The sequence below is a fragment of the Lissotriton helveticus genome, chromosome 6, assembly GCF_964261635.1.
Source record: "Lissotriton helveticus chromosome 6, aLisHel1.1, whole genome shotgun sequence".
Lineage (NCBI taxonomy): Eukaryota > Metazoa > Chordata > Amphibia > Caudata > Salamandridae > Lissotriton > Lissotriton helveticus.
In genome coordinates, this window is record NC_136067.1 from 145,631,347 (window position 1) to 145,652,816 (window position 21,470).

At 46.8% G+C, this 21,470-nt stretch overlaps 1 pseudogene; it reads right to left on the reverse strand.

Moving 5' to 3' along the window:
- Positions 1-8,751: 8,751 nt before the first annotated feature.
- On the reverse strand, positions 8,752-10,986 carry LOC144762201 (dnaJ homolog subfamily C member 5 pseudogene; annotated as a pseudogene).
- Between the last annotated feature and the right edge of the window lie 10,484 nt (positions 10,987-21,470).

The window sequence follows — 21,470 nt, forward strand, 5'->3', positions numbered from 1 at the left end:
GGTGCACTTAGTCATGAGCTCTTTTAGTTCAATATTAAACCGGGTAAATCTCACTGGTAATTTTGCATTCATTTATCACTACGGGCCCTCGTGTGAAGTTAGTTCCCTTCCATTTCTGGTGCGGTGCAGAAGTTTTAAGATCTCCTTAGAGTGTTTTGTTGCTCAAATTGGTGCCATTTCTGCTATTTACGTTTCCGCATCTTCATTGCTTGATTTTGCAAACAAGAAAGTGTCACTCATAGTCACTGTATGCTGTCGTAATTACACTGAAATTATGAAAATGTCACATAGCAATCTGAAACCTTGGCAGCTATGTACAGTTTAATAATTAGTGCTTGTGTCATCACCACCGCGGAGTGGCACACACAGTCTGATCATCTCTGATAAATTATTTCAGTCACACACAATCAATTTAGTTTAAAATCTGCAGGCAGGGCTGCTCTGTCTCATCATCCTTCTGAGTAAGCCTGGTTTATCTGCAGATCTGATTTAAGCTCAGTAAATCTGCAGGCCCAGCCGCAGGGCAGCTCTGTCTCCTCATCCTGTCTCCTCATCCTTGTTCTGGGCGACCTGACTAACTGGGTTTATCTTCACAGACTACGGGTCAGTGCGTAACAGTTTTACCAGCCAGGCTGACTCTCGCTGCTCTCTCGGCACTGGGGCCCGCCCGGGAGGGGGAGGTGGTGAGTGAGTTTCTTGTTGGTCAAATGTCAGTAATTTCTGATATTTAGAAGTTTCCCATGTCTTCATTGCATGATTTTTGCTCGCAAGAAAGTGTCACTCTTAGTCATTGAAATGTCACTCATAATTACACTAAAATTATGAAAATGTCACACATAGCAATCTGAAATCTAGGCAGTTATGGGTCGAGTCTGGGGCAGAGGCAGTGCCTGAGCGATTTGCTGCAGACTGCAGCAGAACCAACCCCTTCGGTAGAGACCCTGCCACCACTGTGGCATACTGGAGCCTGAGGAAGGTAAGAGCTAAACAGTTGTCACGAGGGGAGGAAAGGATCTTTGGTGAGTGGCAGGGCAGTGGGCACAAGTCCTATAAAAAGAAGTGGGGGGGACTAACCAAGTTAGGCAGTCAGCAAATTACATCATGACATGTGCCATCCATAGCTGCCAAGGTTTCAGATTGCTATGTGTGACATGTTCATAATTTCAGTGTGGTTATGATTTTCTTGCGAGCAAAAATCAAGCAATGAAGATGAGGAAACATAAACATCAGAAATTAGACCCATTTGAGCAACGAAAATCTCTTAGAAGATCTAAAACTGCTGCAAACGCCTGCTGCAGCTGACTATAATTAAAATGACAGCTATGGACCTCTAGTAAGCAGGTCACATGGCTCCGCTAAGAATTAACACCAAAAAGAGCAAGGACCTGCGGTTAGGCTGTAGAACTGCTGGAGCGAAGCTGTGCAATAAGAGCCACTGACAATACAAGACAACAGTTTAGTAGAGAGCACAGATCTTTACTGGACCCCATTAATGTAGAAGGGGTATTGCTGGTACATGCGGCATTCAGAGGTGTAGTGGCATGAGCATCACCAGAGCCAGCCTTGATGTCCTGGCATAAATATCTCTAGTGTCTCACAGCGAGTGACAAGTTACACACCAAGTGTAAATACACCAGACAACACTTCAGGTTAAGGTTGAATTTTTTTTTTCTGTGCCATGGCACAGAAGCAGCTTGGTCTACAGTCGGGTATTCAGTTCACCCTGCATTGCTGTTTAAAGCCTGCAGCACATCAGGTGTTGAAAGACCCCTAAATCCAACACCCTACCTTCAGATCCAGATTCACACAGGTAAGTGCAAAAGTAGTCTGTCTCGAGTGCCGGTCACAATACACGCTGATGAGAGTACCCGTCTGTGAACATGTGGCATTGTGGATGTTTGGAGACAGCTCAAATAATAAACCAGGAGAGTCCAGAATCACTAAACTCCATGCTGCCCTCTCTGTCCCACATGGGACCTGGGCCCAGACTATAACAGGGTGTGAGAGACCCTAACACTAATCTCAGTGGCCTTAGGCCTATACCATAAATTTATTAGAGTCAGCTGACTCACAGACTCCGGCCACCACAGTGAGCATGTGCGTGATAGCATGATTGCTGGGCAAGCCTCGGGAGATCCTGTGAGACACCCAAAGCGGTCACAGTCAGGCTGGATGACAAATATGTTTGAAAGTATTTTAAAAAATCACGCCAGTATAATTAAGCGAGTGGCCCCGGGGTGCTGTGCACAGCCCTCTACAACTGCAAGTTCAGATAGTTAACACTTACTTGCACTAGTTAATAATAGACCAATGTAAAAATAGCATTCCAATCATACATGTGAGAAGCATTTGTGCCCGAAATTTGACAGTGAGGTGAGATTCAAAATTCGAGTCAGAGACTTAAGGTCACACAATCACAGGGCTGCGGATGCCATGGGCGGCAATCTGAGGGATAGCCCCGGGCCCCTCAAGCTCTAGCTATGCCTCTGCATTGAACATTTGCATTTTTAATGTTTTATGATTTTTGATTTTCTTGAGACAGACAAAATTTTGTGTAGATTTTAAGGAAAACCTTGCATTCATCTTCAAGTGCTGCTTGAACAAATAAGGCGTAACTCTACCACGTGCGCTCATAACAAACTCATGATGCTCCCTTATTGCATTAGTGCTTTACTGTAAACAGAGACGTCTGAGTTCGTGTTTATATCATGTTTTGTATTATGGAAGAGGAAGGGCAAAGGCACAGAACCAAGCTCCCCCTGCGCCTTGCTGTAACATAAACAGTACAGACTGTACATTGTTCAGTAATCACAGCTCGCATTTACGAATTTAAATCTGGAATTCACTTAAAAACGCATCAGCAATTTGTCATTCTCTTTCATGGTGTTTTCTTCACTGATCTAATTTTTCTGAATGTTCTGCTGAGCAAAATTGATGCCTGGACTCTCCTTCAAAGAGACAAAGAGGGAGTGCCCTAGACCTGATACCAAGCGAGGCAAGGAAGGTTAACTGCATTACCCACAAGGACTGGGTATAAAAACAGCTATAACCGGGGTCTCACAAATCAGTTTAATTTGACAATGATTACTTCTCTGACATAGAATATTCTGATGGAATTTACACATTACTGCAGCTTTTCAAGTGTGTATATATATATATATATATATATATATATATATATATATATATATATATGTATATATATATCCACACAGCTTCTATTTCACCGGCGTAACGCCACAGAATCACGGACCACCAAGCAGCTCGTAAGTATTTAAAGAAGGTTTATTATCTCTTCAAAAGTCACTTCTGGCATGACGCGTTTCGGGTAACGAATACCCTTGCTCACATAGCGACCATGCAGTACGCATTCACATTTAAATACTCATTTTTTTCTCTTCTCATTCGTTGACCACCACGTGATAGTAAACAGTGAAGATATACTTAAGTGCATATATACATAAATAAATGGCAATGTTAGAGACTTTTAAACGTGCACTTCCTGGTGTAAATATACATCCATTGTAATCGGTTTCATTTCACTTTTAGTTCGACTTATAGCAGCATAAATGCTTTAATTTTGTGTGCACCATATTGCAATAAATAATCAATAAATACGATAATAAATACTTATCATATTATTTACACGATTCACAACTAAGAGAACATGCCTTTAAAAGATTTTTTCACTTTTAAAAGCAGACAATCTCATAATCATTGTAAAAACTCAGAGCTAAAAAAAATTTGTTAAAATTTTTTTCAGAGTTAAATATATATACATACATATATAAATAGTGCAGTTCGACCAATTTTGTATTGTATTTGTATTTATGTAGCTCTTACTACCCCTGACGAGGTGTCGAAGCGCTTTTAAGCAAGTAGCAAGCTACTCCGGAACTCAACAAAGATTAGTGGTGAAATTAGTATAGTGAAATGTGAGTTGACATGTGATTTATGTGAATGAAGATTAAAGAAATATTTGAAATTAATTTGTTCGTACAAATTCCACTTCTGCATAACAAGTCATAATGCCTTTTCCCTTTCCCCACCTCACATGGTGTTGGGTATCCCATCTATCACGCTGTACATGAGTAAAATGGCTTGCCCTCATGGTGGTTCCAGAAATGTCTAGATACAGGGTAGGTATTATCTTTATTTTCTGTGACTCTCAGATATTGTAATATCCTCTTATATACCTATAACTTTGTTCTGCCTATGTATTTTCTGGGGCAAGCGCAGCTTAGCATGTAGCGCATATTCTACATTGCTAGTATAGTGTTCCTTATGCAGTTTTGTGCTATTGGTTCAGGGATTCTCAAGTGATTTTAAATTAACCCCATGTCTGTACGCTTTACATTTGGATCAATTTTAAGAATCCCTTTTCTTTCTTTAAGCAACAAGACTTCACCTTCCTACTTCGCTGTGAGCCAATCTATCAAACATAGATATGGGTTTCCAGAAAGTCATATCGGGTCTATTACTGATTTTACTTCCTATGATAAGATTGTTCTTCAGAACTGGCCAATATTTGTGTAGAAACTTTCCAACCAAATTGTGCTGGGCACTGTATGTTGTAATAAATCTTGGGCAATCGCTTCCTGTCATCGTAGTCTTCAAGGGTGTCTTAAACAGTATATCCTCCCTTTCAATGTTTGTCCCCCTTTCTGCTGCTCTGTTGAGTGTATTTTCCTGGTATCCCCTCTCTTCATATGTATTTGTTTTAATCAGGACCAGGATGCAAGGGGTTACATTTGTGCAGTAAGGTAAAATCATAAGTGACCCTCTTACTATGTAATTGTTTCTCTTTGTAAAGTAATTGTTTATTTATTTTATTTGAAAAGTTTTGGATAGCGCTGGCTAGACCCGGAGCGCTTTACATGAGGTAGGAAATTGTTTCAGAACATTGTTACATGGGTACATCATTTTGTTACATGCAATTCATGACGGAATAAACAGTGTTTTTCTCTTGCAAGCTTTACTGTGCTCTGGTGATAAATTAAATACACAAGAGGTGATGGAAGAACTATCAATGAATTCTACTGACTGATTTTTAGACCCTCTTCTCCATAAAGTAATTTGGCCCAAATCAGAATCCCTTTTTCATGGTTGCATTTAATTTTCATATGCTATTTGCCTTATTTCCATTTTAACCCTTATCTTTCTCTTCTCAACAGATCTCCTCCTCTCCATTATTAGCGCGGCAGAAATTACTGTTGTCACATGACCGGACTTGATAACTTAAAAAAAAATGTTCACTGTGTTAGGCAGGGAGGGGGCCTTGTAGCAGTGGCGTAGCAAGGTCAGGTGGTACCCGGTGCGGAAAAATTCTTGTCACCCCCCCGCCCACATTGAAATGATTAAAATATGGAAAAAAAGACAGTTACACATATTTTTGCCATTTTGTCACACCCCCTTCCCCCCCCATCCCCTCAGTGATAACACCCGGGGCAGCCCGCACCCACGGCACCCCCTTCCTACGCCACAGCCTTGGAGGCGGCGGGTTTTTGTGCCTAGCACTGCTTGTGAGGCCCTTTTAGCCCCCAAAAAGCAAAATTAGGAAAAAAAGTAAAAGATGTCTGCTGCCGACATCCTAGGTTTTTTTTAATTTTTTTTAATACAGGACAGTGGTCCCTAGACCACTGTAGGGACCACTGTCCTGTATAAAGATACAATTCCCTAAGGTCCCTAGCATATTGCTTCCTTGGGTTCCCTTGTGTAACAAAGCCGACATCCTAGGGACAATAATAAACATTAGCGGTGCTCATCTTACAAACAAGAGCTGGAAACCCACTCTATGCAAGGGTTTCCAGCATACCTTGTGTTTCACTGTGTGATATTGGCTCCTCACCAAGCAACTGTGTAATGTTGGAAGGTCAGCGTGATCCAATGAGCAAATCTCATATGCATGTCTACTTATGGAAATCATTAACAGAGGCCCATGCTGGTATCTTTATGACCACACTCCAAAATCCAGCTTGTTTATGCTTTCCTTTCATTCTAAAAACACACAGAACGCACTTGTGTTGCAGCATACAGAGAGTTATTAATAATTATTACCAGAAACTGGAAAATAGTCTTCAATAAAATGTAGACTTAGTTAAAATGAAAAATTTACAAGCTGGGCAGCGGCAGTGTGCTCTGTTACAACCCCCAGTGCAACAGCAATCTGAACGAGCACATTATGTTCTCAAATAATCAGGGCTGGGGCTCTGAGCACAGAGCTTCCCGCAGGAGAATGAGATGTGCCTGCTCTGTTACGACATCAGGAACCAGCACGCAGTCACTGTTGCCACATATGTCCTGGCGTGCAGCCAATCTTATGAATAAACAGAAGACTAACTTCACATGAGCAGACTGTTTGCACCAATCAGTTGTCTTCTTGTTCATCTGTGCTTTGTTCTTCTCCTCCCCCAGGCTCTATTATATCCTTAAAGCCTGCTGCTGAGGGCTATACTGGTTGCTATGTTATGCTATGTTATGTTATGGTATGTTATGTATATTTGTAATGCGCACTATCAGCCGCAAGACTATCCTGGTGCTGAGCAGGTGTGTGTGCCTAGCCCTGCCTATGGTAGTTTGGTTAATTAAAAAGCCTGGTCATGAGCTTCTTGCGGAATCAAGAAGAGGAGCTAGAGGGAGGGAGTGGGTGGTCATTCCACACTTTAGAAGCGATGTATGAACGCCCGACCTCCAGATCTGGTTCTGAATATGGCTAAAGGTCCTGAACCCCAGTTTCTTCAGTTTTGACTTGTCATGTGAATGGGGAAATTACTTAACCGCATGCGCGCTAGCGGTTTTCCCGCTGCGCGCTGCGATTCGCAAAAACCCGCGTTACATGACGAGCTCAGCTCGTCATCCGCGTAGCGCAGGTTACGCTCTTGACGAGCTGAGCTCGTCATGAGCGTAGAAGGGGTTAAAGTATCGCTAAACTCTTTGGGTCACACTGCAGCACTGGAGACGGCTATCAGGCACTTGAAGTAGAGGTGTGGGGCGTGCTGCAACACTCCCAAAACAAACCTGCTGGAGTTCTGAAGGTGAGTGACAGAAGTCAAATGTCAGTCTAGTCTTCTGACAAATTGTTGTCTATTTTAACATGGCGATCTGTGTTCACTTTCTCTTACTGTAAGGGTGAGTATTTTGTGAAGGGAACTATGTGACAATCTTGATTGTGTGGAAGGAAAGGCTATAGGATATCCTTTTCCTCAAACAAACAAAACGTTTGAAATACGTACCTATAAATGAATTGTGCAAATATTTTCAAATAACTAGTTAAGAAATCACAAATAAAGCACTTTTTTTCTGAATCTTAGGTCTGATGGACGCAAAGATTTTAACAGGATCAAAACAAACCACAACCCTTTACTTGGAGATGTGCACATATTCGCTGAAACACAATTTCCGCACATTATTGTTTGTAAGCTATGTAGTTTTATCAGTAAAACTGCATGTCTATGCAAATTTAGTGGTCAATTCAATGGAAAATGTGCAGTCTGTACATGACAAAGTGCTACCACACTATGCTTTAATAATATCTTTGTGATGGTGTGCTCCAAAATGCACCACCTGCTAAATACTAGGGGCCATATTTATGAAGGCCTTGCGCCACCGGTGCGCCACTTTTAAAATGGGAAAAAGTGACGCACCGGCAGCGCAAGGCCTTCATAAATAAGGCCCTAGACCCTTACCACTCTACTGCTGAATGGGTGTGTCTCATTTGCGACACTTGATATTTGTGTGAGTCTTGGGTTTTTCAGAATCCCTATGAATTCAGTGATGTAACATTGATGGCAGTACCCTCGATCTGATAATCGTTCCAGCACCATTACTTATGGTCTGATCAACTCCATCCTGTCTTCACCCGCAGATCCTCTCCAATTCCTGCCCTCCCATGACCAAACACATGTTCCATTAGCCCAGACCAGGACGTTGGCTCAGTGCGGGCTAAAATCAAGGTACGCAGATGGACATCGGGTTCATCCCTTATGGTAAGTAGCGTGAGAAGTCCAAGGCGGCATCAGGCCACTTGTGACTATCGGGAATTACAAAGCATTATGTGGAAGCACCAGCAGGAATCTGCACGGAGAAGGGGAGGGTGGAGAGTCACCATTATTGGAATCATACAAGAAGTGTCCCTATCTCTTCAACTCCAAATACTTTCCTTTGCACATGAGGGGGCAGGGTGAAGTGTGGGAGGAGAGGGCTGATCTGAGAAGAGATCATGGCAATGAAGGCCACAGTAGCCTCCTCAGACAGTCCTTCTCTGAGGGGTGGAGCATCTAAGCACTGGGAAAATGTAACAAGCTACTAATTCCTGTTACATGAACTATTGGTATTTAGGCTAAACTAATCATGAGAACAGCTAAGCATTTGTTTTCACCAGTCCTCATAGCTGCCAAGGTTTCGGATTGCTATGTGTGACATTTTCATAATTTCAGTGTAATTATGAGTGACATTTCAACAACGAGTGACACTTTCTTGCATGCAAAATCAAGCAGTGAAGGCGAGGGAAACATATAAATATCAGAAATTGCAGCATGTCTGTTAAGCTGCGGCATACTAGACCGTGGTATGAGACTGTGCAGCGCACACAATAATGGCTGCCCAGTGCGCGCAGTCCGGGAATAAAGTGGCCAATGTGCATAATTGTTTTTTTTACAGGTAACATAATCTTTATTGAGTGGAAAGGAGAATAGGAGCCAGTCTAAAGCTTGAGTAAAAGTAGGAAGTCAGTTTGGGCCTGATGGTAGCGATCTATTGCTCATCGTTTGCTCCTAAGTCAGTGTGGTAACTGCGATGGCGGTCTACAATCAAGTGCATTTTCTCATTTTCATTTGACAGCTGAAGTAAAATTGATCTGTTTCCATCTCTTTCTGTGTCTGTCTTTTTAATCTGCTCCTCAAGGTTCTCAGGAGACTCTTAGTACTCAGAGTCTTTGCCACCTGGTGACTTGGGTTTACACATTCCACAGCAGCAGTTGCAGCAGCAGCACAAACAGCAGCAGAAATAGCAACCTGTCAGCAGGCCACTAAGCGCAAATAGGCCATTTGCCCACCAGCTGTAGAGCATGAAGAAGATGTTAACATGTTCTTCTCCGAATTGCTCTGCCACATAGAGCCCTAGTGAGCCGTACTTGTAAATATTCCTCTATGCCACATCAACTAGTATTGCATGGGCACTGTTCAATCAATCAATCAGGGAATTGTAAGAGTGCTACTCACCCGTGAGGGTCTCAAGGCTGCAATGTGAGAGAAGGATCTACCGCCTGCTCTGGCTACGCGGTACACGAGTTGTTTTGGCCAGTGCAAGGTTGGAAGATCGGAGGTTTCTGTTGGGTGCGTGGAAGTTGATTCTGTCATTGTAGTATTTGGGTCCGTTGTTGGGTAGGCATTTGTAGGCGTGAGTGAGGATTTTGAAGGTGACTCTTTTCTCCATGGGGAGCCAGTGGAGTCTACGTAGGTGTTGGCTGATGTGTTCGTGCCGGGGGATGTCGAGGACAAGTCTGGCAGCGGCGTTCTGTATTGTCTGGAGTTTGCAGAGTAGGGACTTGTTGATGCCGGCGTAAAGTGTGTTTCCATAGTCCAGTCTGCTGGTGATGAGTGTTGGGTGACTGTTCATTGACTCCGGGGGATTAGTTTGAAGGTCTTGCGGAGAATGCAGAGGGTGTTGAAGCAGCTGTAGGTGACGCGTTGACCTGTCGGTTCATGTTGAGTGATGAGTTGAGTACAATGCTGAGGTTTTTGGCATGGTATGAAGAGGTAGGTGGGCTTCCTTGGGCAGTCGGCCACCAGGTGCTGTCCCATGCTGAAGGGGTGGTTCCGAGGATGAGGACTTCTGTCTTCGCGGCGTCGAGCTTCAGGCAACTGTTGGTCATCCAGACAGCGACATCTTGTGTTACCTTCTGGAAGTTGAGCTTGGCGGTGGTGGGGTCTTTGGGGAGGGAGAGGATGAGCTGGGTGTTCTCGGTGTAGGATATGATGTTGAGGCTGTGTTTTTGGACGATGGCTGCGAGGGGGCCATATATATGTTGAAGAGAGTCGGGCTCAGTAATGACCCCTATGGGACTCCGCAGGTGATTGTCGTGGGGGCGGAGAGGAAAGGTGGGAGTCTGATCCTTTGACTTCTTCTGGTGAGGAATGAACGGAACTAGTCCAGGGCTTTCCTTGTACGCCGGCGTCATATAGTCTGGCGACTAGTGTGCGGTGGGAGACTGTGTCGAAGGCCGCTGCTAGGTCGAGTAGGATGAGGACTGTTGAGTGGCCTTGGTCCAGGAGGGTGCGGATGTCATCTGTGGTGGAGAGTAGGGAGGTCTCGGTGCTGTGATTGCTTCGGAAACCGTATTGGGATGGGTCGAGGATGGCGTTCTCTTCGATGAATCAAGCCAGTTCCCTGTTGACTGTTTTCTCTGAAACGTTGGCAGCGAAGGGGAGGAGCGACATGGGCTGGTAGTTCTTGAGGTCGGTGTTGTCGGCTGTGGGCTTCTTGAGCAAGGGCCTGACTTCAGCACACTTCCATTCGTCTGGGAAGGTGCCTGTTTCAAGGGGGGAGTAGATGGTGCGTTGTCTTTCGGTGCAATGACGGCTGCGGGTCTATGGTAGAAGTGAGGACGACAGGGGTTGGTGGGGGCTCCTGAGTGGGTGCCTTTCATGGTCAAGGTGGTGTCTTCGGTCGTGATCGGTGTCCAGTTGGAGATGGTGGGCTTGGTGGTGTCTGTGGAGGGCAGGGGGTTGGCTGTGGTGTCTGGAGGATGATCCACGAAGTTGTCGTAGAGGTTTTTGATCTTGAGGTGGAAGTCGGTTCCAAGCTTCTAATCTCTTTGAATTTCTCAGAAGACTCTGGATTGTCCGGGTTCTTATATATGTGATGTTTTAGTGCATGTTTCCTGAAGGATTTCTTGATTTCCTTGTGCATTGCCCCGTTCTGCAGATTCAGTATCTTGTACAGCGCTTCTACTGATGTAGACAGAGATCTATGTCTTTGATCAGCCATGTTCTTAGTGCATTACAAAGACTTCTTGGAAACTCTGAAAAGCATCACAATGTGTACTTTACATATGGAGCCTGTAGCGGAAACACAGGTTTTAAATATCATTTTTTTCACAGCTCAGTTATCATGTCATTGAACGAGCGAGCCTCAAAGTCCGCGATCAGGATGATAGTTGTCAGCTACCTCTCCTAGGGCCCGATGTAGGTAAATCTAATTTACCACTTCTAAAATACCGAATCATACCGATTCGGTATTTAAGAAGTGGTAAATTAGAGGGGGGGAAATGTAGGTAATTCTGAATCGGTAAATACCGAATCTGTAAGATTCGGTATTTACCGATTCTGTAAATACCGAATCGGTATCCCCCATTGATTCCTATGGGCCTTGAAGCCCATAGGAATCAATGTGGAATACCGAATCGGTATTTACCGATTCGGTAATTACCTATTCTTGCAAGGGTGCAGGGGGTGTCACTTTGACACCCTCTAGCACCTCAATTACAGGCTTGTGTGCCATGTGGCACACAGACATGCCCTAAGGGCATGTCTGTGTGTCACATGGCACAGGTGTGCATGCACAGATGTGCATGCACACCTGGATTCGGTATTTTACCACCCAATTGGTTTGGGTGGTAAAATACCGACTCTTGAAGGCCTGTGGCACTCTCCAGAGTGCCACCTACATCTCTATTTACCGATTCTGTACATTTACCGATTCGGTATTTTACCGAATCGGTAAATGTACAGAATCGGTAAAATTACCGAATCTGTACTTCTGTAGCCCCCTACATAAGAAAACTGTAATACCGGTCGGAAACGGCCGAATCCTACATCGGGCCCCTAGACCCTAAAGACCCAACGTGGGTAGGTGAATGTGGGTGTAACTCCTGTGCAAACAACTACCATCTTCCCAGCCAGCCAGTGAACTTGGCAGAGCACTGGCATGAAAAGGAATGCCATTCCTCGTACTGGAGTGCTTATAAGCAGCCTCAGCTGATGTATATTTGTTTGGGAAGGAAAGAAATCATCTGGGAGCGAGAGAGGTTTTGTCCCTAACTCTACAACCAGGTAAACTACCATTGAGAATGGTTCAGGGAATAGCAGGGTTAGGTACATATATTTGTTATTAATTCTCGATTTTTTCAGACCTCCCTCCCAGATATTCTTATCCCCATCACTGTTCCCCTCAACTGGCCATTCCAAAACCCTTTAGCCTTTAGTACAATCTTCGGGGAATTGGTGGTGGGCCCTTTAGAGCATTGCAGCACTCCTGAGGATACATCCTTCTGACAGCAACGCCACATGCAAATATTCCCCGGAGTATGGGGAGCCGCCAGTGTTCCCCCTACTTATTCCAGTGTCATGTACATGCGGGCAAGGGAGACAGTTCATGGAAAGAGGCAGGCCAGAGCCGAGCCAGGGGTTTGGCTTGGCTTATACAGCCAACAAGAAAAATAGGACTGACTGACTGACTTCTGCCTTTTATTCAAACCTGTACACATTTACTTCTATTCACACAAACACACACACACTGTTTCATTCTTTATCTTTCTCGTCCTCTCTTTTTCCCTCCTTCATTCCCATTCTCATTAATTCTTACTCTGTAGGTCTTTTTATCTCGCCTCCTCCAACCAGCGCAGGGAAGGCGCAAGCTACCAGAAAGTTCTGCTTGTTTTTGGACAAGGAGTCCGGGAGGACCTTTTGCCAAGCCAGAGTTAAACATCTGGCTCAAGCCAGGATTGAGCTCTTCGTGGCCCTGCACACCACTAGTGCCATGTTGATGGTGATGGGTTGATGGTGCCTGAGTGGCATCTGCGGCACCATATACATTGACCAATTGCTTGCTGCTTAACAAATGAATTCTGCTTCTCTCGCGATGATACATTTGTGTTCTATGGGATCCACCCGGGCCAACCAACGAACAGGAGCTGCCTATTTCAGAGCAAGCCATACACATTTGAGCCCAATATTTTTACTTCCACAATGGAGTAACATCAGTTGGATAATTCCCGTAGATGAAGCAGGATATGCGTTGACCGGAAGGCACTCACAGACTATTTGCCTCAAAGGGTGAACACCAACTAGACAGGACTGAATCTCAAACATCAAAGAAAAGAAGCCCTGAAGACTGAGCACTCTGCATTACTTTACACGACCTACATTTAGCCTACAGCACACATTTTATCCTTTGTATTCTCTCACTTAACCAAGTTTCACTGTGCACTTCACCTTCAGCAATACGTGTATGAACCAACAAAAAAAATTGTTAATCTGACTTTTATATATGTATTACTATAATTAACTAACCAGATTTTTTTGTGTTTGTATTTGCTTTGTTCATTTGTTGGTATATGTTCCAGGTTTTTTTAAGGGGGGGTGGGAGTAATATTGATTCATCACTTACTACATCAAATACTTAGAACAGAAGACCATGCATTTCAGAATACTTAATTGTATTATTTAAATGAATACTTAAGAACCATTTTTTAAATTGTATCGGCTTGAGATAAGGTAGTTCCACGGTCATATAGACCCTCCTGGGCTGAACTTCGTTTCAACAGGGCAGTGGAGGGGTGTACATTGCTGCACCGGCTGACGTACAGCCCACCACGGTAAGAGGTCTCCTCGCCTGGCGGAAATGTCTATGCACTTAATGCCACTGTGGCTTCTCTGAAGTCACTTAAAGTTTGCTGAATGGGTGCAGTTTCATGGGGCTGTTAAACAAACTGTTTTGTTTTACAAAAAAAACTACCTAAGCAGGCGTATGTTTTTGTATAACAACATCTTGGGATTTTTTTCCACTGTCTACGAATCATTTTTTTCTGTTCAAGATGGTCAGGCGTTTCCTGTCAGTCTTGAACAGAAAAAAATACTTTAGACGTCCACTCTAAATCGATAATCTGAAATGTTTATTCTGACGGTCCCAAGTCCGGCTGTCCGATGGTGTAAGATGTCTGCTGGCAGAAATATGATGGTCCGTCTGACTCTAAAGGAGACCGGGTGGGTGACCAGTTTAGTGGCAAAGGTACTCTTGACACATATACAGTGGGCTAGCCTGTCAAGGAAAGAGGTAAACGAGGCCCTTAAGGACTTATGCGGATCCCTGCACAAATCAAGTTTGAACCCTAATCAGGATGTCGTGGGAGTTCTGCTTGCTGGTAAAATCTGGCACAAATTCTGTAGGCAAACATAGCGCCAATTTTTCACACCTCTAAAAGGGAAAACACATTCTATTCACATGTAGTCCCTAAACGTAAAGTTGGAATGCTTCAGCATCGCTGATTGCAGGTGTGATATGACAACACCCAATTTGGGGGACACAGAATTAAGCCATACATGCATGTATATGTATACATACATGATACATGCCAACCCTCCCTATTCAGACCGCAGACTACAGATTTCAAGGCTAGTCTCTGTAGTGAGCCACCTGGCCACTCCGATACACTGTTGCACAGTCAACTCCCTGGGCTGGGCTCGGACCAGGGAGTATAAATGAACGGCGACGTCAGCGTACGTGGCTGATGGCACGGACCGAGTAAAGGAGTGGTTGTGTGTCCCTTAGCGTGCGCCAGCATAGTTAGGCCTCCCTCGCTGTAACCCCATTTGTAGCCATATCCCAGCATATCACCTGTCTCCAGCTTTGCTCACCACCATCACATTGGCGACGAGGGGTGGTGTTCGGACGGCACGTGTGCGCGCCCGCCTCTCGCAACGTAGGTCGCGTTGGTGAAGGCGTGAAGGTACAAGGCGGTGCTGGCAATCTTCAGCAGCTGCCTCTATGAGTGACGTCTGGATCCTGTGGGGGCCTACAGAGCGCGGTAAGGTGACCGCGCGCGGCGGATCAGCTGGGGCTGCGGAGGCGCGAGCCGTCTTTGAGGCCCAGTGCAGTGCGGCCTGTCGTAGGTGCGTGCGTGGCCATTTTCCTGGTTCGCATGCGCAGAGGGACTGGAGTGCCGTCGGCGCGCTCGGAGATCGCGCTGCAGTGCCAGCAGGTGCGGTAGGCTCAGATCGGGCCGGGCAAAGATCTGTTGCCCCTGCTGACAGGGCGTGCTGCCTGGATGGGGAGAGCAAGCAGAGCCCCACTCCTGCATCTTGAGGTGCCCCATACCTGCTTAAGGGGCCAGAAGTGATTGTCATGCAGCAAAGAACTGGGGGCTGTCAGTGCCTGCAGGGCAGCAGTATCTGACAGTGGCGAAAGCAGCGGTGGGTGCCAGAGTTGACCAGCGAGGGGTTGTGCAAGCCAGGCAAGGGGCAGCGAGGCACCTGAGCCCACCATGACTACGCTGCAGGCGTCAGCGGCCCCCCAGGAAGTGGGAGCAGCAGGGGGAAGACCTGGACCCGTATGGCAGTGAAGCCTCTCCTGGAATTTAGCCAGCTAGCGGACCCGGCGATGGCGGTGCCGCGGTGGCACAAGTGGATAGGCCAGTTGGAGAATTATTTTGTAGCCACCAGGGAAACAGACAATGCAGTGAAGCATTCCACGGTGCTCTTGATGGGGGAGATGAACTATACGACCTCTTCTAGGACCTCCCGGACACGGGGGACGGCAACGACTATGAGAAGACAGTCAGAGCCCTTAACCGTCATTTTGATCCAGAGGTCAACCCGGACTTTGAACTTTTCAAACTCTGCCAGACTAAACAGAGGGAAGACGAGGCCATAGACATGTTCTTCGCACGTCTGCGGAAGCTGGCGAGTTCCTGCGTGGGGAATGACCGCAAGTCCAGGACAAGGGCGCAACTCATAGTGGGGTGCAAATCTTTAGAACTGCGGAAGCTGATATTACGACAGCCAGGAATATCTCTAGATGACATCTTGGTCCTTGGGAGGTCCCACGAGCTGGCAGATGTAAGGGCAGGCGAGATGGAATCAGCATTGGCAAAACGGTCTACATATCCACAACCACATTACCCTAGTCCCATCAAGGAGGAAAGAGTGGAGGCTATCAGGAAGACATACAGCAGGGGACCACTACATGCAATGAGGAACGCCAGAACAAGCAAGGGTGCAGGAACTGCGGACTAGCGAATCACTCCCAGACGGGATGTCCGGCTCAAGGGCGACAATGTCTCAAGTGCAACAAATTTGGGGACTTTGCGAAAATGTGCCAGAGCATGGCAAGATCAGGAGCGGGTCGGCCCAATGTTCCAACGCACCGCTAAGGCCGTCCTGGAGGTGGTGGAACTGGACAGCAGGTGCCAGAAGTTAACCGTGACTGAGGATGACGACAACGTATTTGTAATGTCGAACATTCGAGGAATCAACGCCACAAGAAGGCTGCCTCCACTGTGCCAGATATGGATAGTAGACAACTGCATTCAAACCCTCATCGACACAGGGGTGTCAGTGAACATCCTAGATGCGGCGCAATATGATGGACTACGACCAAAACCTCGGCTGGTGCCTACCACAGAAAAAATCCTTACCTATGGGGGCAATACATCAATTTCACTCCAAGGAGTAATTGACGAAGAGGTAAGACATCGGGACAGATCAACTACAACGAGATTCTACGTCACCTGCGACAGGGCTGTGTCGTTGCTGAGTTGCCTTACAGGAAAGGATCTAGGCTTGTAATGTTTGCAAGGCACATACAGCAGTCGTAGGCAGAGGTAGTGCTAGCGGAATTCCCAAAGCTATTCCGAGGATCGGGATGTCTGAAGGGAGTCGAGGTTAAGCTTCATATTGACGATACCATCAAGCCAGTAGCCCTCCGACATCGCCATCTCATCTTCGTCCCTTGATGGGGGCCGAACTGGAGCGCTTGGAGAAGGATGGAGTAATTGAAAAAGTATTCGGCCGACACCATGGGTATCGCCGTTGGTCATAGCGCCGAAGCCCAAAGAGCCTGGGGCAATCAGACTATGTGTGGACATGAGGCTACCCAACAAGGCGATCCGAAGCGAGAGGCACATCACGCCCACTATCTATGAGATTGTGTCGGATATCAACGGTGCACAATGGTTTTCCAAGGTAGATCTGAACTCTGGATACCACCAGCTGGTGTTGGCGGAGAAGAGTCGCTATATAACAACATTCTCGACACATGTAGGGCTCCGCCGATTTAAATGTCTGAGCTTCGGGGTCTCTTTGGTGGCAGAAGTGTTTCAAGATGGGGTGAGAGAAGCATTGTCAGGGTTGGTGGGCATGATAAACGTCAGCAACAACATTCTCATTTTCTCCAAATCGCTGGAAGAACACCACATTCGTCTAAGAGCTACCCTAAAGAGACTGGTGGAGCAGGAACTGACACTACATACAGCTAAATGTGACTTCTATGCCAACGAGGTCGAGGTTCTTCAGATACAGATTCTCCGCGAAAGGCCTACTGGAGGACCCAGCGAAGGTGGAAGCTATCCGGGCAGCAGCTATTCCCCAGAAGTAGTCAGAGGTTCAAAGTTTCTTGGGGATGGCTAATTATTGTGGCAGATTTATTCCGCACGTTGCTACGCTGTCGGAACCACTCAGGAGGTTGACGAAGAAAGATGTGCCGTGGCAATGGACCGACGAAGAAGCCCGAGCGTTCAACGACATTAAAAGTGCACTGCTACAGAGGCGGCCACCGTGGCGTACTTCAAACCAGGGATGGCAACAGAGCTAGTAGTGGATGCCAGCTCAGTGGGATTGGGGGCAGTGATGTTCCAAAAGAACACGCAAGATGAGTGGGTGCCCATCGCCTATGCCGGTAGAGCACTCACGGCTGAGAAGACTAGATATGCGCAAATCGAGAGAGAGGCCTTGGCAATTCGCTGGGCGTGCCATCACTTTGATATTTACCTGTGTGGATACATGTTTACGGTGGTTACTGATCATAAACCGTTGGTACCACTGTTCACAGGCACTGCCCGCAATGGCCCGCCCGAATAGAACGCTGGGCTGTTCAAATCTAACATTACCGATTCGAGGTGGTATATCGCCCAGGCAACCATTTCCAGTTCACTCCAGCACCAAGGGAGAAGTGGACGAAGGAACAGAATCATTTGTGCAACAAATCGTGGACGCGGCATGTCCTCAGGTGTTGCCCCTGGAGGAAATCCAAGAGGCCACCGAAAACTATGGGTGTCTACAAGACGTCAGATGGAACCTACATAACCATCAGTGGAAGTGGTTTCTGCAGGGGTCTAGCAGGTTGACAAATGAAGAAAGAGAAAGCCGTGAGAGCCTGTGGAGGTGCCGAGAAGAGTTAAGTGAAGCCGTAAATTGTGTCATCCTCGGGGGCACCCGGTTGGTGATGCCGGCAAAACTCTGGAAAATGACAGTGGACCAGGGCCATCAAGGATTTGAAGAAAAACAAAGGCTCGACTGCGGTCCAAAGTCTGGTTTCCGGGGGTAGACCGCATGGTGGAGGAAAAGGTGCAGGGATGCCATGCTTGTCTAATCACTGAGGGACCTAGCCAGACGCCGTGGACCCAAGTGAGCCTGGACTTTGGAAGTTTCCCTGACGGAAGGCACACTGTCATAATAGTGGACAGTCATTCCAAATTTCCGGTGGTGGAGGTGGTAACATCCACAGTATTTGACTGCATTCATCCGGTGCTGTAAAAGATATTTGCATTCCTGGGGATGCCGGAGGAGATATGCACGGATAATGGACCTCCTTTTCAGGGACGAGACTTCAAAGAATATCTGAATCAGCACGGTATTAAAGATCGCCGAGTGACACCACAATGGCCTCAGCCCAAAGGGGATGTAGAGAGAATTATGAGCCTAAATAAAGCATTGAGGATTGGAGTAGACAAGGCGGAGAACCTGGAGAGTTGCCTGCACCGCTTCCTAAGGGCCTACCGGCAAACACCACACTGTACCACCTGATGTGCTCCGAGTGACTTACTCATGAAGCGGGCAGTGCAGGACAGAATCCTCACTAGTGACCAATGGGCCCCAGCCGTGCTGGACACTGAGTGCACCCGAGCTTGGCGGCAACGCAACAATGACAGGGCCAGTCAGAGAAGGAGAGCCCAACCGCCAGCCATATGAGAGGGTGACCACGTGGTGGTGAAGGATTGGCATCCAGGACCTAAGTTTGGCATTCCATACGAGCGTGATCTGTGGGATGTGATACACGTCAAAGGGTCCATGATCACTGCTTGTAGGGGTGCCCAGCAGATAGCCCGCAATGCCTCATGGTTCAAGAAAGCCAGAAAGCCAGAGGAGCTCGTAACTGAGTCCGAGCTTGTCGGATGGAGTGAAGGTGGGCGCCCGTCTCAGGAAGCGAGTACAGGAGTCGAAGGCACACCAGAAGAGGAGCGGGAGGAGGATTCATGGGCGTCCGCAGGGGAGGGCAAGGGGGGCGCTTGCCCCCCCCTGGATCGCCGGTCCCATTGCTTTTATGGCCGCCTTTGGTCCGTAATTTTCACGATTACAGCAGCCTGTTCTCCTGCAAGAAGCCCCAGGAGTTTAAACGTTCTCTCACTTGGGGCCTCTCGCACTTCTCTTTGAACTCTAGAGGCTGCAGCAGCCCCTCCCCGACCTCGAGCAGACTGTGGACAGGCCCATTATCATTCTGTCTGCTGCTGATCATCACATAAAAATGACAATGGGCCGTCTGCCTTTAATGTGCTTTGAAGGCCAGTGATGAAGTTAACATTTTGCCTCCCCCGGAAGGCGAGTGATGAAGTTAACATTTTGCCCCCCCCCCCCCGGAAACATTTCTGCGGACGCCCATCGGAGGATCCTGTCGAATCAGCAGTGGACACCTAGGGCAAGGAAACACGATTGTGGAGGTATCCGGCAGTCACCAAGGTAGTCAGCGATATGGAATGAGGGTTAACCCCAAACCCAGTACTCGACTCCGAGATTTCCTGTTTTGAAGACCCGGCCGAAGGCGGAGGTCTGCTGCATGAACACTTCAAGAAACGAACTGTATTCACGTTTGATGTTAAGTTGATGTTGTTGGTGTCCTCACATTTCCGGGGCATAGATGGGATGTAGTGAGCCACCCGGCCACTCCGATACACTCTTGCACATTCAACTCCCAGGGCCGGGCTCAGACCAGGGAGTATAAATAAACGACGACATGGCTGACGGCGCGGACCGAGTAAAGGAGTGGTTGTGTGTCCCTTAGCGCGCACCTGTATAGTCAGGCCTCCCTCGCAGTAACCCCATTTGTAGCCCCATTAGACCCCAGCATAACACTTGTCTCCAGCTTTGCTCACCACCATCACAGTCTCCAGAATCCTGCATGCAAAAACCTGATTCCTCTGCTGGCTTCAGCCAACAGGGACTGACTTTGTGTAATTCGGAGGATGCACTGCCAGTAACCTGCTCCTACAGGCCAGTGCACAACATTTTGATCACCCTCTCTCTGCTAGCCTTTGCGCTTTCTCCGTGCTCATGACTGTTAAGGAAAAAAAACATATTTTTGTAATTCTAATATCCGATCCTGCAGCACCACACTGCAAGGCCAACACATGACAATATCCCTATCCAGGCCTCAATAGAGGTCAATGGGGGGAATACATTCTCCAAATTCTTTTTTTTATTTCCCACTTTTCTCTTCTGAAACGTTGGCATGTATGATACATTCCGACTTATCTACCCCACTGCTTGTTCTACCACTCAAAGTCTTGCAACATTAAGCATGAAGATGCAGCATGCTCGCTCAGCTGAAGTCCCGTGTAACGCCTGGCCATAGCAGTCTGCACTGACCCAAGATGTCACGTGGGATACTTAGAACCGCACGACGAACCGACCGCGATAATTAGCTAAGAGACATATCTTACTTCCTGCCTGGCACGCTGCTGGCCCAGCAGAGCTCGTGCCACGATCAATACATCACACAGGCCGATCTGACTTCCTCTTCCCTCTTGCTGACCCCGGCGGCCGGCGTGCTGTGCGCGCGGCACGCGCTGCACGTGGACGTAGCTGACCTCTGCCACTTATAGACCCACGTCATGCTCTCAAAGTTCTTGAACGAATCACACAAACGTAATTGGCCGGATGGCATTTGCTGTCCTGCGCGGGGCACGTCTAAACCCTTGACCCCAGTTCAAGGAATAACGGAGATATTCAATACTTGTAAAGAATATCAATGTTTGCTTTTTTGAAAGGCCTATTGTAACTAAAGGCCTGAAAGGGCTCCGAAATCCAATATTGCAATAACTTTGCAATCTAGTAGTTTTATTTTTATTGCAGAATCACACAGGATCTCACGGAAACGCAGCTGCCCAGAATGAGAAGGTAAGTCTCCAACTGAGTAGTTTGAAACACACACAAGAAACTGTGCACACGTACCAACGTGACCAAATTAAACATTATCTACATATCATGACACACTAAAAAGACAAGCTATGCTCCCCCATTTACTTCACTTCCCTATAGGCACACAGACCATGTAATCTTATGACATATTGAAACTACTTGCTGTCAGATACGAGACATAACCTGCATTCCAGGCAGTCGTCTCCGGTTTTAACAGTTTAGGACTTATTTTTTGCAGTCATTTTACATCAACTGATAGCATGATAGCAGTTTGGCACAGTGGTT